The following is a 13,320-nucleotide window of genomic DNA, read 5'->3' as shown; positions in this document are numbered from 1 at the left end:
ACAAAATAACCTACGCTCACAGAACAGGTAAGGAAAAACAGGCTGCGCACTGAGTCTCTCTCGGACTATACAACCCATCCAGCAGAAAATATGCCGAAACTGGTAGGGCCCAAAACCCAAAGCCATTCTGCCTTGCTAAGGTTCAACTGAAGCCTGATGTTTTTCAGATCCTCCCAACCTCCAGACACCTCTGGACTTTTTGAAAATAAGTGCCACTAAGCTGCATGGTACTCCTTTCCAGGTAAATTTGTATGGTGCATTTCATCTAAAGTGAGTCTCAATTTTTTTCCAAGTTCTACATTAGTAGCATCTTCCAAGGACACATTACTTTTTATCTATTACTTGATTATTGCAGGATAATATATTTATGACATTACATTGCAGAATCTAGAAGAATTATAGCCACAATTCATTTCTACCCATCTGTATCCTTTTAAAAAATCATTATATTTATTTAGTAATGAGGTCCACAAATCCATCTTGAACCGGCATTATGTTGCCCAAAGACATGTTGCCCTATAAAATATCAGCCACATTTGTACACAAGGAAAGACATGTGTAGTGCCTATAAGACATTTGGATCTTAAAATGTCCCAAATATAATTGTATCAATTGCTTTTTGCTTAAGGTCCTAACACTTGTAAACAGTCAATGTAGTCCCTGTTCCCAATAGAATGAACACACTATATATGCTATATCTTCTATTCCAAAATTATTTTCCTTTTAGGAAGTGAACACAGAAATATTAAAGGCATCTCTTCCTCACATAAACAATCTCCAATCTCACCCCTGTTGCTAAGATTGTAAACCAATCAATAAACAAAAATGGCCATGTTTAAAGCTAGACTGATATGATAGCTCCATATGGAATGGCCTGTGAACATTGTTGAGAAGGATCAGCTGTTGCAAAATGTACAGGCCTGTCATATAAGAAATGTGTTACTACTATACAGTAGTATAGTAGTAACACAATTAATGCCAGTGTTTTGACATCTCCTTCATTCCTCTACTCGCAACAGAATACCTTATTCCACAAGACATGAAATTTTGGGCATCGACAATTTAGAACTATGTCATCTTTGATCTGACCTAAATGCAGGTCATAAAATCATCTACCACAATGCCCTGCCTGTCAAGGAATACTTCAGCTTCATCTGCAACAATACACAAGCACACAATAGATTGAAACTCAATGTAAACCGCTCGAAACTCGACTGCAGGAAATACGATTTCAGCAAGAGTGATCAATGCCCAGAGTGCACTATCTGACTCTATGGTTTCTTCCCCAAGCCCCCAAAACTTTAACCTTAAACTGTCTACAATCGACCTCACCCCATTCCTAAGAGGTCTATAAGGGGCGTGCATAAGCGCACCATTGTGCCTACCGTCACTGTCCTAATTTACCTGTATCTACTTTCTTTTTGTTTATGTTCATAAACATACATGAGCCTCGGTGGTGCAGTGGGTTAGAGTGCAGTACTCTAAGCTACTTCCGACCACCAGCTGCCAGCAGTTTGGCAGATCAAATCTCAGTAGGCTCAAGGTTAATTCAACCTTCCATCCTTCCAAGGTTGGTAAAAAGAGGACCCAGATTGTTGGGGGCAATATGCTTACTCTCTGTAAACTGCTTAGAGAGGGATGTAAATAGCGGTGGGCTACGAGCCAGAACACTAAATTGCGCTTGCTGCCATGGCTCGTAAGTTTATTTATTTATTTATTAGATTTGTATGCCGCCCCTCTCCAGACTCGGGGCGGCTCACAATAATAAAACAGTATACAATAAACAAATCTAATATTTAAAAAGTATCTAAAAACCCATTAATTTAAAACCATTCAACGCAAGCATACCATGCATAAAACTATATAAGCCTGAGGGAAATGTCTCAATTCCCCCATGTCTGACAGCAGAGGTGAGTTTTAAGAAGTTTGCGAAAGGCAAGGAGGGTGGGGGCAATCCTAATCTCCAGGGCGAGCTGGTTCCAGAGGGTCGGGGCCACCACAGAGAAGGCTCTTCCCCTGGGTCCTGCCAAACGACATTGTTTAGTCGACAGGACCCGGAGAAGGTCAATTCTGTGGGACCTAACCGGTCGCTGGGATTCGTGCAGCAGAAGGTGGTCTCGGAGATATTCTGGTCCGATGCCATGAAGGGTTTTATAGGTCATAACCAACACTTTAAATTGTGACCAGAAACCGGAAAGTTTTTGCAGGACCAGCGTGATTTTGCTGCTGCACCTGTGAAGGTAGCAAAATTGCCCCTGTTTCGGCGAGGTTTTACCTGCGGCGTGATTTTGCTACCTCCACAGGTGCAGCAGCAAAATCGTGCTGGTCTCACAAGAACTTATGAGCCATGGTGGCGAGCGCAATTTAGTGTTCCGGCTTATAGCCCACCGCTGGGTGTAAAGCACTATGAAGCAATATATAAGTCTAAATGCTATTGCTATAGCAATACCTACTATCTTGTACACGTTTTGACAAATAAATAAAATAAATAAATAAATAAATCTGCCTTTGCTCTGCTGGATACTATTCTTGTATGCTAGCTATAATCCAGTCTACTTTCAGTCCCAGCACAAAGGCAAGAGCTAAGGTACATTTGCAGGATACATGTACTAAGGGATTTAGATGCATAATCTGCAGACCTGCGGAACACTTAACTCTGGCTTTACTGAAGAAATCAAGCTGAACTGCCAGTTTGTTTGGTTTTTTTAATCTTGAGATTTCAAAGCGGTTGTGTGTATCCTTCTGCTCCCTCACCAACTTGGCCATTCTCCAGCTAGATTGGGCCAGCTCACAAACCCAAGACAGCAGCTACCCTCCAAATGCAACATGTGCACTCAAATGCTGGAGAAAACTTAGGATCCTGAAAGCTAAATTTCCAATATTTCAGATATTGGGATTCCTGGAGTTGGGTGGCTAATAAATAAATAAATCTAATAAATAAATCTTTTCGGAACATAACTCCATAGCTTTTATTGACCCCTTTTCTGCAGCTGTTTTCCTTGCATCTTATAGATGTGGAGATATATTATTAATATTAATAATAATAAAATGATAATAATAATATATTAATATATATATTTCTTTCCTCCCCGTGTAACCGCATCAGTTCCCTACAAAAACAAGGATAATTTTAAGGTTTCTGAAAAGATTTCGACCTTGGCGTCGGGTTCTATGCAGAGGCGCTGCAATGGAGCCCATGAGGCCAGGCCTCATGGAAGCACTGCCATCCCCCTCCTGTGTTTTGTCCCTTGGAGGAAAGGAGAAACCCAGGCGGGCTTCGCAGCGGGGCGATGCATGTGCCGGATTTCTTTCACCTCCCGCAAGAATGTCGGGACCCACCAATCGGAAACCGACAAGCTGAAATCCTACTCAATTTTGTCCAATCGGAAATAGGAGGAGGGGCGTGGTCTCGATTCTGGGAGTTGGGGCGCGGGTGGTGGTGGGGGGAGGAGCAGAGTGAGCAGATCCCAGAAGGTGCAGCCCGAGGAACGCGCACGGCGAAGAAGAGGCGTGGCTCGGCGAGGAGGCGTGTCTTGCGGTCGGGTAGATGGGGGGAGCTCTGGCGCGTGAGGCGGAGTCCGACGAGTTGGGTTAGGTTGGGCAGGGCTGCTGCCGCCGCTGCTGGCCAAACAAGCCGACGCTGCCGGAGCGGCGTTATGTGTGTGTTGCAGCTCGAGCCCGGGCAGGCTCCGTGATTGGTTGTGGCGCGCTCGCGCCGGCGGTTGCTAGGCTCCTGTGCGCCGCCCCTCCCCCAGGTACGTGTCGCGCGCCGTCGCGCTTGCTCTGTCGCCTGGTCTGTCGGTCACTGTGCCGGTGGCGGGGTCCCGGGAGGGGAGCGGCCTCCTCGCGGGCCGCACTTTCGCAAGGGCTGGCGGGGCGGGGTGGGCAAAGAGAGCGCGAGCCCCGTGGTAAGTGAGCCCGGGCCGCCGGAGAAGCTTCGTAAGGGGGAGGGGGACGGCGACGGTTGAGGGGACTCCGGGAAGTACTGAGGCCTCCCGGCGCCGGGGATTAAGTTGCAGCGGCTGGCGCTTTGGGCGTTCTCACAGCCCCCCCTCCCCGCTCTTTGCGCTTCCTTTCCTCTCACAGCCGCGTCCTGGTGTGGATAGCCTTCCCCTGGTGCTCTTCGGCGTGGGTCTTATCACCTTGGGCCTGGGCCGCTGCCCTCCCGGCCGAAGGGACGTGTGGCCGCGAGGTAGCCGGTGAGCGGGGGCAATCCTTGTAGGCAACCGAGACAAGCTCAGCAGGTGCAGGTGGCCTTTGGGCATGGAGCGGGGTGGTGGAGGTGCGCGCTGAGGCGCCTCGTAGCTAGGTTTGGTGAGGCTCGGTTGTCATTGAACGGAGAAACGGTGGGAAATAAAAACTTAGGCTAGGAAACTATGCGGTCTTCTCTTTACAGCCGAGGTGGGCAGCTCTTGTTTCTTTGCCATTTTTAGTGATCGTTGGCAGGCCTTTCTCGGAAACGTTGCAGTTGTTCCTCCTTGGTGAGGAATAGATCGTTTAGATAATATGGTTACTACTGAACAGGCAAGGTTCTTTAGGTTTTGACCAAAAGTTTTGGAGATGGCCAAGTTAAAAGACATTTCCCCCCCCAAAAAGGGTTGGGAAATCGTTAAAAGTTCCATTGTATACTATATGCCGATTAGAATAGTACAACATTCATTTATTCGCAGCACTGTAATTTGGTTTAGATAAAAGTGCTCGGCATTATGTCTCTGTGAGCCTTCCAACAATCTTGTAAGATAGGAAACCAAGAAATATAATCCTTTGCTGTCAGTAAAGTATGTACTGGTTGGCTTGCAGCTGTGTAGCTAATTTTTACAGTTGGAAGTACTAGGAGTTTTTTTAAGTACTAGGTAGGAGACAGTGTTTTCTTGTTGGTGCATGTTTACTATATTAAAGTTAACTTTATGTTATGTGGCCCGGAGAGTTAGGCCTGCAGGAATCATTGACAAGTTAAATGTAAGTTTGTTTAAAAAGATCGATGTATTCACCAGAGGGTCTATTGATCTTTAAAGTAATGTCTTGGAATCGTTATTCTTGTAGGTAATGCTGTCATGATACCAGTAAGTGCTGGTATCCACCATATGGAGAATGAACATTGCATTTCAAAAGCTGAATTTAGTTCAAGCATTCAGCTAAATTATAAATCCTCTGCATATGGCATGTTCAAATAGTGACTTCCTTAGCTGATGTTGTAGTGGACATTTCCCCCATATTGCATTATTTCCACAATTATTTGTTCTAGATGCATTAATGTGTACAGAACTTATTTACACTGATTGTAGGAATTAGACCCAGCTGCTTTTTCATAATTGATCTTTTTAAAGATTTCCAAAATTCTGATAGTTGTTGCTTAAGTATGTAATGTGGACTTGGCTTCTGGGGAAATAACCCCTATTATATATCTTACTTGAAACATTGTATTTAATGTGCAAAGTTATGTTTCCAAGAAATAATACTGACAAGCCTTGTTTATCATGCATGTAGCAAAAATATAGCAAAAGAAATAAAATCCTTTAAATATATGTAGATAGTTTAAACCTGATTAACTGCTCTAAAACAATTCCAATGAAGGTTACAGTAACAGAGATCCATTAGAGAAAAATTTACAGTACATTTTAACTACCTTAATAAAGTATCTTAATGAAGGGGAACTTCAAAGCATGATTGCAGCAAAAGTTTAAAAATCTAATATAAAGTTTTTAATTTCCTGCCTTAATGCAGAATAATTAAGAATCAGAAAAGAGGTAACTAAAATTTTGTTTTTTCCATAGAAAGGCAGCTGATTTTTTTTGTAAATCTGGAAGGACCCCAGGGTTTACTTTTTTATGTTTTGTGCTAGAGTTCTAAAACTAGACCTTGACCCTTTGAGAGAGTAAGCAGAGTGATTTTCTCTGTTCTTTTTCTCCATTAATATTTCACAGAGAAAAGTTACTATGTACACAGCTTCCACATTAATTCATACGTCATTTGCTGATTTTTAAATTGAAACATTACAGTATGAATCCCTAAGATGTTTGTGTTCTATCTTGAAATTATTTGACTCCTTAATAAATGATGTGCTAATTTTTATGTTACTTTTCAAACAATTATGTTCTGGATTTATGTCAATTTGAGAGGCTGCTCTTTAAGCAAATTAAGAAGATATTTGAAGAAGGCAAGTGAAAAAGTTTCAAGAGGCAAATGCTGAACTCAGAGTTAATAGTAAACTAAAACAGTTATTTATTTTCAATACAGTCTCTCTTTGCTGTTATTTTTGCTTAAGTATTTGAAGGATAGATTGAGACCAAAATGTTTTTTCAACTTTCCATTTCTAGTAGAATTGGTGATAGAAGGTTAGTGTTCTGTCCTTAACAGAGAACAGTATAGTAACTTTATGCCTGCTGTTCTTTCTCTGTGATATGCAGTTGTGTTGTTTTCCCTGTGTGAAGGTGTTCTTGTAATGAAGGGCTATAATTTTGAAGTCTCTCTTGGACTCCTGGCTAATATATGAAATCAGAATATGGTGGTATTTAGCTATCGAGCTTAAGACACTGAATAATTATGTGATTAATATTAATTACAAGTTACTTGGGACTTCAGTGGAGGTATTGGTTAAATGGCAAGTCAAAGACAATACAATTATCCAGTATTTTATATTGATCTGGTTTGATAAGAAACAGTTGTATAACTTTTACTGCCTAAAATATTACCAGGTTTATTATAGAATGTACGGTACTAACATTTTTTGTTAACATTCAAAGTGAATTTTAAAAAAAATTGAGGGTCAACTTTTGGTTCGGCATAAGGAGTTCCCTTGCTTGTGCTGATAGCTCTTAATAATTTAGGGCAAAATCATTCCTTAGTTTAGGGACAAGGGAAGTTTTTCAAGTTACAAAAAATTAATTTTCTGAGTACCCAGTGCAAGATGTTTTATGGATCCCCATTTTTCACTAAGGCCTAACTATTTTAAATGTGTTACTGAGCTACATTCTTTTCTCAAATGCATAGAGAAAGAGGAAAAGTTCCTTTTAATAAAGATGTATGGTGGTATGTTGGCTGTAACCTGCATACCAATTATGTTTGTTCATTAATTCCCAAATGATGTATCAGTTGTGCTGCATACTTGCTATGCTAAATTAGTTAAATAAAGAGTACTGTGCATACTTAATATGCACACAAACTACAGGCTGTTGCTGAATATGTTCTTATCTCTCTCCAATAAGACTTCACTGGAGGTTTGCAGTTCTATGTAGACTCTGCATTCATTATAATTTGAGCATGCAGTCACTTCCAATTCTTGACATGCAGTGGGATTCTTGCCTTCAAAGGAAGTTGCCCATTGTATTCAGCCAGATGGCATGACATGAACACTGATGTATGCAAAAATGAAGGAGGCATTCCTTTGAATGAGCATATTCCTATGCACTCCAACAGAAATCCTTTAAATATCTCTAGTAAGTAAATGTAGATTTTTTTTCAGACATTTGGGGAGCATTGCACCAATTTATCTAGGTTGATAGTGATTAATGTAATGCTTGTTTACATTAAACTGTCTACAATCGACCTCACCCCATTCCTAAGAGGTCTATAAGGGGCGTGCATAAGCGCACCATTGTGCCTACCGTCACTAAGAGACTAAGAAAGAGGAGGGAGAAACAGGCCTTATAATGAAAAGGAATAAGAAACCACAAGTATATGGGAAAGTAAAGAGGACAAGTTGAAGTTAAAAGTGGGGTTTAATTAGGTGGAAAATCTGGATGACAAAATTAATTGGGTTTTTTTAGGCAAGGAAGAGAAATTTGGTGTTATATACCTAAAACAAAAAGTCATTTGTTTCTTGGAGTCATAGACAATAAATTAGAAAATTAGTGATTGATATTGTTTTCAAAGTGGATTTTACAGCAACATTCTGCTAATATAAGTATTTATTATTTTAGCCTGAAAGATTATGACACCCAGGAAAGGTATTAGAGGGGTGAAGAGGAAGTAGAAAGGAAGGGAGAGAAGGAGTGAAAAGCAGAGAGAGAGATAAAAAAGAAAGAGAAAGAAAGAAGGAGAGAGAGGCTTTGGAGGAGTGAAGGGAAAGTAGGTAGAAGGAGGAAAGAGAGAAAGAGGAAGGGTGGGGGGTAGGGTGCCAGAAAGGGCAATTAAAAGGTCAGGCTGGTATTGGTTAACATTTTTTTTAAAAAATATGGGTCTATGAATAAAGGATAAAAATGTATAATTATGAACTCTGTATGGTGTATGTAATACTGGAAGTGTATACATGTTGAATCTGTATTTGAGAAGGTGGAGAAAAAAATTGGGAGGCGGGAAAGAGTTCCAGATACATTTTGCTTCTATTTTAGCTACCTTGTATTTAATTATAACTCTTCCTTGACTAAAGGGAACTTCAGTATCTAAAATCAAGAATGCATTTGAAGTATACATTCTGGCCTGTTTCAGTAAATACTACAAATGGAAGAGTAACCTAATTTTTTAATTGTGAATTTGATAAGTTGTTGAACTCCATTGTTAAATATCAACACATGTGAAGTGTTTTTTTCATTTCTCTTGAAGAGACTCTGGTAAATTTCATATTCCTAATTTTTAAAACATAATTACTTGGTCCTGTACAAGATTTAACTAGCAAATTGGTACCTTGAGACTTAATTCATAATGGAAGCCCTTCCAAAATAATATGTGAAGTCAATAATCATTGTGGCAAGCCGTTAATTTATCACCAACATTGATTGGTTGAGAAATTGATTGTAACAGTAGCTTTAGAAATCACCACCACAACAAATATGATAGAATTATTGCAGAGTTGGTATCTTAAGAGTCATAGAGCATATAGAACTTTTATATACTTGATATTGCAGTGAAAAAAATGACTACTTAATTGTTGCAAAATATTTATATAGCTATCTTGGGATGTGTTATCAGTGTTCTTAATTACTAAAAGAAGAAAAAAGGTGCAAAATATAGGTTTTCATATCTACTATTACTTTGTGAATTGACTATTGAATGATAATCAGAGACATTGAATATATCTTGACATTTCACTAGCCACAGCAAGTGAATATGTGTCAGCACATATTCATTGTCTTACATGGATGGCATTGCCAGAAAGTCATTGCACCAAGAAATAAATTATTTAGTCTTTAAAGGCATCAGGCACTGGTAACAAAGAATGAATACAGGTAGATCATTTTTGGTTTTTCTATTAAATTCTCTGAGATTTTTGAGTAAATTGGCACCTATTTTTTTGTTCTCTACTGTTATATAATCATGGTTAATGTAAAGAAAAGCTATTTAAATTTAAATCATTTATAGAATAAAGAAACAATGCCTCATGTAGGAAAGAACAGTGAAATAATAGAAATGAGTATTGAATGTATTATCAATTTTTTTTAAAAAAAAATCAAGCAGCAAAATCTCCCAGGATTTCTAGTGGGAATTAGAAATATTTATGTTTATGGAAATATTTATGTTTATAGAAATATTCATAGACAGACTAACACAGTGGGCCCACACCAACCAAATGATGTTTAACATCGACAAGAGCAAAGTCCTTCACCTAGGCAGAAAAAACCCTGGACACACATACAACCTGGGAGAAACCCCTCTTAGCAGTAGCGACTGTGAAAGAGACCTCGGAGTCTTGGTGGACAATCAACTAAACATGAGCCAACAATGTGCAGCAGCAGCTAAAAAAGCCAACACAATCCTAAGCTGCATTAACAGGGGAATACACTCCAAGACCAGGGAAGTCTTAATACCACTCTGCTACGCCCTGGTCCGACCACACCTGGAGTACTGTATTCAGTTCTGGTCACCACACTTCAAAAGAGACATTGAAACTCTGGAGAAGGTGCAAAAAAGAGCATCCAAAATGATTAAGGGATTGGAAACCAAGACTTACGAAGAGAGACTGAGGGAACTGGGCATGGATAGCCTAGAGAAAAGGAGAGCCAGAGGGGACATGATAGCAGTCTACAAGTATACGAGGGGATGTCACAGAGAGGAGGGGATCACTTTATTCTTCAGGGCACCAAAGGGCCGGATGAGGAACAACGGCTGGAAGCTGACCAAGGAGAGATTCAACATGGAGATAAGGAGGAACTTCCTGACGGTCAGAGCGATCAACCAATGGAACAACCTACCAGCGGACGTTGTGAACTCCAACACTCTGGACATTTTTAAAAGAAGATTGAACTGCCACTTGACTGGTGTACTATAGGGTTCCTGCTTGGGCAGGGGGTTGAACTCGATGGCCTTCATGGTCCCTTTCAACTCTAACAATAGATAGATAGATAGATAGATAGATAGATAGATAGATAGATAGATAGATAGATAGATAGATAGATAGATAGATAGATAGATAAATGTCAGTCTAATGTATAGAACTGGTTATTACTAATAGTAAACTAACATTTTTAATTCCAGAACAATTGCAAATACAATAAGCAATTTTAGCGATGATAACACTGAATTCTGAAAATTTCATGTCACTTTTGAGAAAATGGTGGCTTCAACAGTAATCAAATTCTGGTTTGTCTCAGACAAAATGAATGGAAGAAATCAATATATTCTTAAGGATAGACATTTTAACTCAGTATTGCAAACATGGAGATCCAACATGATTAATAAGGGAACATTTTATCACCAGTATATAGACATACAAAGCAAGTAGTCAGTGCTTTGCTCATGAACTTCCTGAAAGCATTTACCATAACTTCCTACTACAGGAATATTGTTGAATTAAATGGATTCCTGACTACTTTTCTGTTGTAATTTGTAAATGTCTTTTTAGAGAAAATTGTATCTACAGTATCTAAAGTAATTTCACTTCCAAAAGATCTCAGTTTTACCTAGTTCAATATTTGTCAGTGCAGAATTTTGGGGTTACAGTGTCCCTCATTTATGTTTTATATTGCTTAATGGAATTAAATAAGCCATTCGTATAAAAATTTTACTTGCAGATTGAATCAATTTTGCCTTTTGTTTTAATAATGAATTAATAAATTCTGGATCAGTAGTGATAACATTCTTTACTGCAATTTTTTTAAATGCCTTCAAAAGAAAACCAATGTCAATTATATAAACTTCCTGAAGAATATATAAGAATTAATATTGTTTATAGGGGAAATATAAATCTTCATCTCTAAAAGTAGGTTAGTACTATCTTTGATAGCTCCCATACAGATATTATCAGTTTGACAAGAAAAAAATTCTCCTAGTAGGAATAGGTGGCTGGCTTTACATTTTATTAGGGATTGGAAAAGGGGAAAGTCTCTAGCCATTGTGCATTGTGCAGTGGAGTGAAAAGATGTAATTAATCAGTCAGAATCAGTCAGAGTTTTGTGTAAGCAATTACAGAGATTACTTGTAACTTTTCATTACTGTTCAGTAATGGAATGTCATAACAAAAGTATGTGAAACCAGTAATGTTAATTATAGGTGGAGCTGATAAGATGTGCTTAACTCAGAAGTAAGGTTGACAAACCAGTAGATTGGAATTGTTCACAATAAACCTTGTTCACAATACAGTATATTAACTTCTGGTTTGTTCAAATTTTGAACATCAAGAGATTAAAGAAAACGGTATAAAAGCCCCAAGCTGCTGTTAACAAATTTATTTTCAAAGGTGTTAGATTTTCCTAACAAAATTTGTTGCTTAGTTTGTAGTAAGGGGAGTTGGAACTATTAGGTCATGAAGTACCTAATGTATGGTACCTAATAAAGACCTGAAAAATCTTTTTAGCATGGATAATGAGCAATTAATAGTTGGTTAATACAATTATGATCTTTTGTTCTCAGATTAATATTATGCATGCATGCAAATTTGAATGTAGTTTTTATTATATAGTAAAACGTTTAATTGATGTTTATTGCAGACTTTGGGGTATTTTAAGTTGGTCTAGTTCGGGGTAGGCAAAGTTGGCTTTTCTATGACATGGGGACTTCAACTCCCAGAATTCCTGAGTTAGCATGATTGGCTCAGGAATTCTGGGAGTTGGTCCACAAGTCATAGAAAAGCCAACTTTGCATACCCCAGGTCTAGTGTCATGAAATAAGCATTCTTATAAGATGCCCAGAGTTACCTTCATAGGGAAGATGGATGACATAAAAAATTAAAATACCGTAATCAAAAATAAATAAATTCTGAAATTTCATCATTTTGTGTCATTTAAATCAAGGGAAACTTTTTGTTTCTGTTTTTTTTTAGTTTTTTAGTTTTAGGTTTTTTAACATTTTGGGCTATAATGATATTATAAAGTTTAAAAAGGTCAGGAAATGTTATTAAGCATCTTAGCAGTACTCTTCAGGGTTTGCCGTGAAAATTGTCCTAAGTTAAAAATCCATGAAAATTTGGGCTACTTTTAAATTCAGCGTTGGGAAAATTGAAATGGACAATGATTTTCATAGGGCTGAGAACATGGATAATGGTTGATTCTGGGGAATGGGGGAAAAGGATTAGAGAGAAGTTCAGTCTGATTAACATCATGTATTTGAGATTTGTTTCCTACTTGACAACCATTGAATTCAATCCAGTTTTTCTACCCTATTAATCATCAGAGAATGAGAAAATGAGAGTCAAATACTATCTCTTTCCTTATGAAATACCATTTATGCCATGCCTTCCCTTGCTTATGTCACCTTGGCGAAGTATCTCTAAACATCCTACTCTATAAATAGAAAACAATTACAATTAAAGAGCTCCCTGCCCTGTTCCTGTAGTTTGGTAATTTTGGAGAAATAAATAAATAAATATCCATGCTACATGAATTCCTTGTAATCTTAATTTGTTTTCACAACACTTACCTGAGACAGTTGAACAACTAATAGCTGCATTAGCACAAGCTGCATTAGCAGAATATGTTAAACTTGGTTCACTTCTCACTTTAGAGTGTGGGGGGTGTTGGTTGGTTTAGTTTGGTAATTTTGTGAATGTAAGTCGTTTGGTTTGTTATTTCTCAGTTGGTTTTTTGAGAACAAAGAAAACAGGTTAATTGAGTAAGTTGAGTATGTTGTGCAAACATACTATGTGACTTGTGTTATTTAGTGGAATCAATTTTGATTTATTTTTTTTGCTGCTTTAATTTTACAGTGTTGTTAATTTGTTCAATAAGATTTCTTTGCATCTCCAGTCTGTGTGCTGCTGCTTAATTTAGAATGCACTGCAGACATATTTATACTAGTCCAGGCATGCTGATTTGCTTACTTTTAATATTGGTTGCTCCACAGTAGTATCCTAAATATAGGTTAGCATGCCAGTTTGGAACATCCTGTTAAGAAGTTGAAATATCTGGAATGCTAATAGGTTTTTGGAGAGCTACAATCCCTTCAGACTTC

At 38.4% G+C, this 13,320-nt stretch overlaps 1 protein-coding gene across 8 annotated transcripts in view; it reads left to right on the top strand.

The window, feature by feature from the left end:
• Nucleotides 1–3,417: 3,417 nt before the first annotated feature.
• DAG1 (dystroglycan 1) overlaps nucleotides 3,418–13,320 on the top strand; it is a 79,417-nt gene continuing 69,514 nt past the window's right edge. For 2 of the 8 annotated variants that reach the window (XM_070738897.1, XM_070738896.1), the window contains exon 1: nucleotides 3,987–4,199. The gene's annotated coding sequence lies outside the window, so the exon portion shown is untranslated. Of the gene's footprint in view, nucleotides 3,756–3,812; nucleotides 3,909–3,986; nucleotides 4,200–4,268; nucleotides 4,960–7,417; nucleotides 7,437–13,320 lie in introns of those variants that run through there. The other 6 variants (XM_070738892.1, XM_070738895.1, XM_070738894.1 and 3 more) reach the window with 6 other exon arrangements.

This window comes from Erythrolamprus reginae, chromosome 2 (assembly GCF_031021105.1).
Source record: "Erythrolamprus reginae isolate rEryReg1 chromosome 2, rEryReg1.hap1, whole genome shotgun sequence".
NCBI lineage: Eukaryota > Metazoa > Chordata > Lepidosauria > Squamata > Dipsadidae > Erythrolamprus > Erythrolamprus reginae.
The sequence above is the reverse complement of the archived record's forward strand: the minus strand, read 5'-3'. Positions and strand labels throughout refer to the sequence as shown.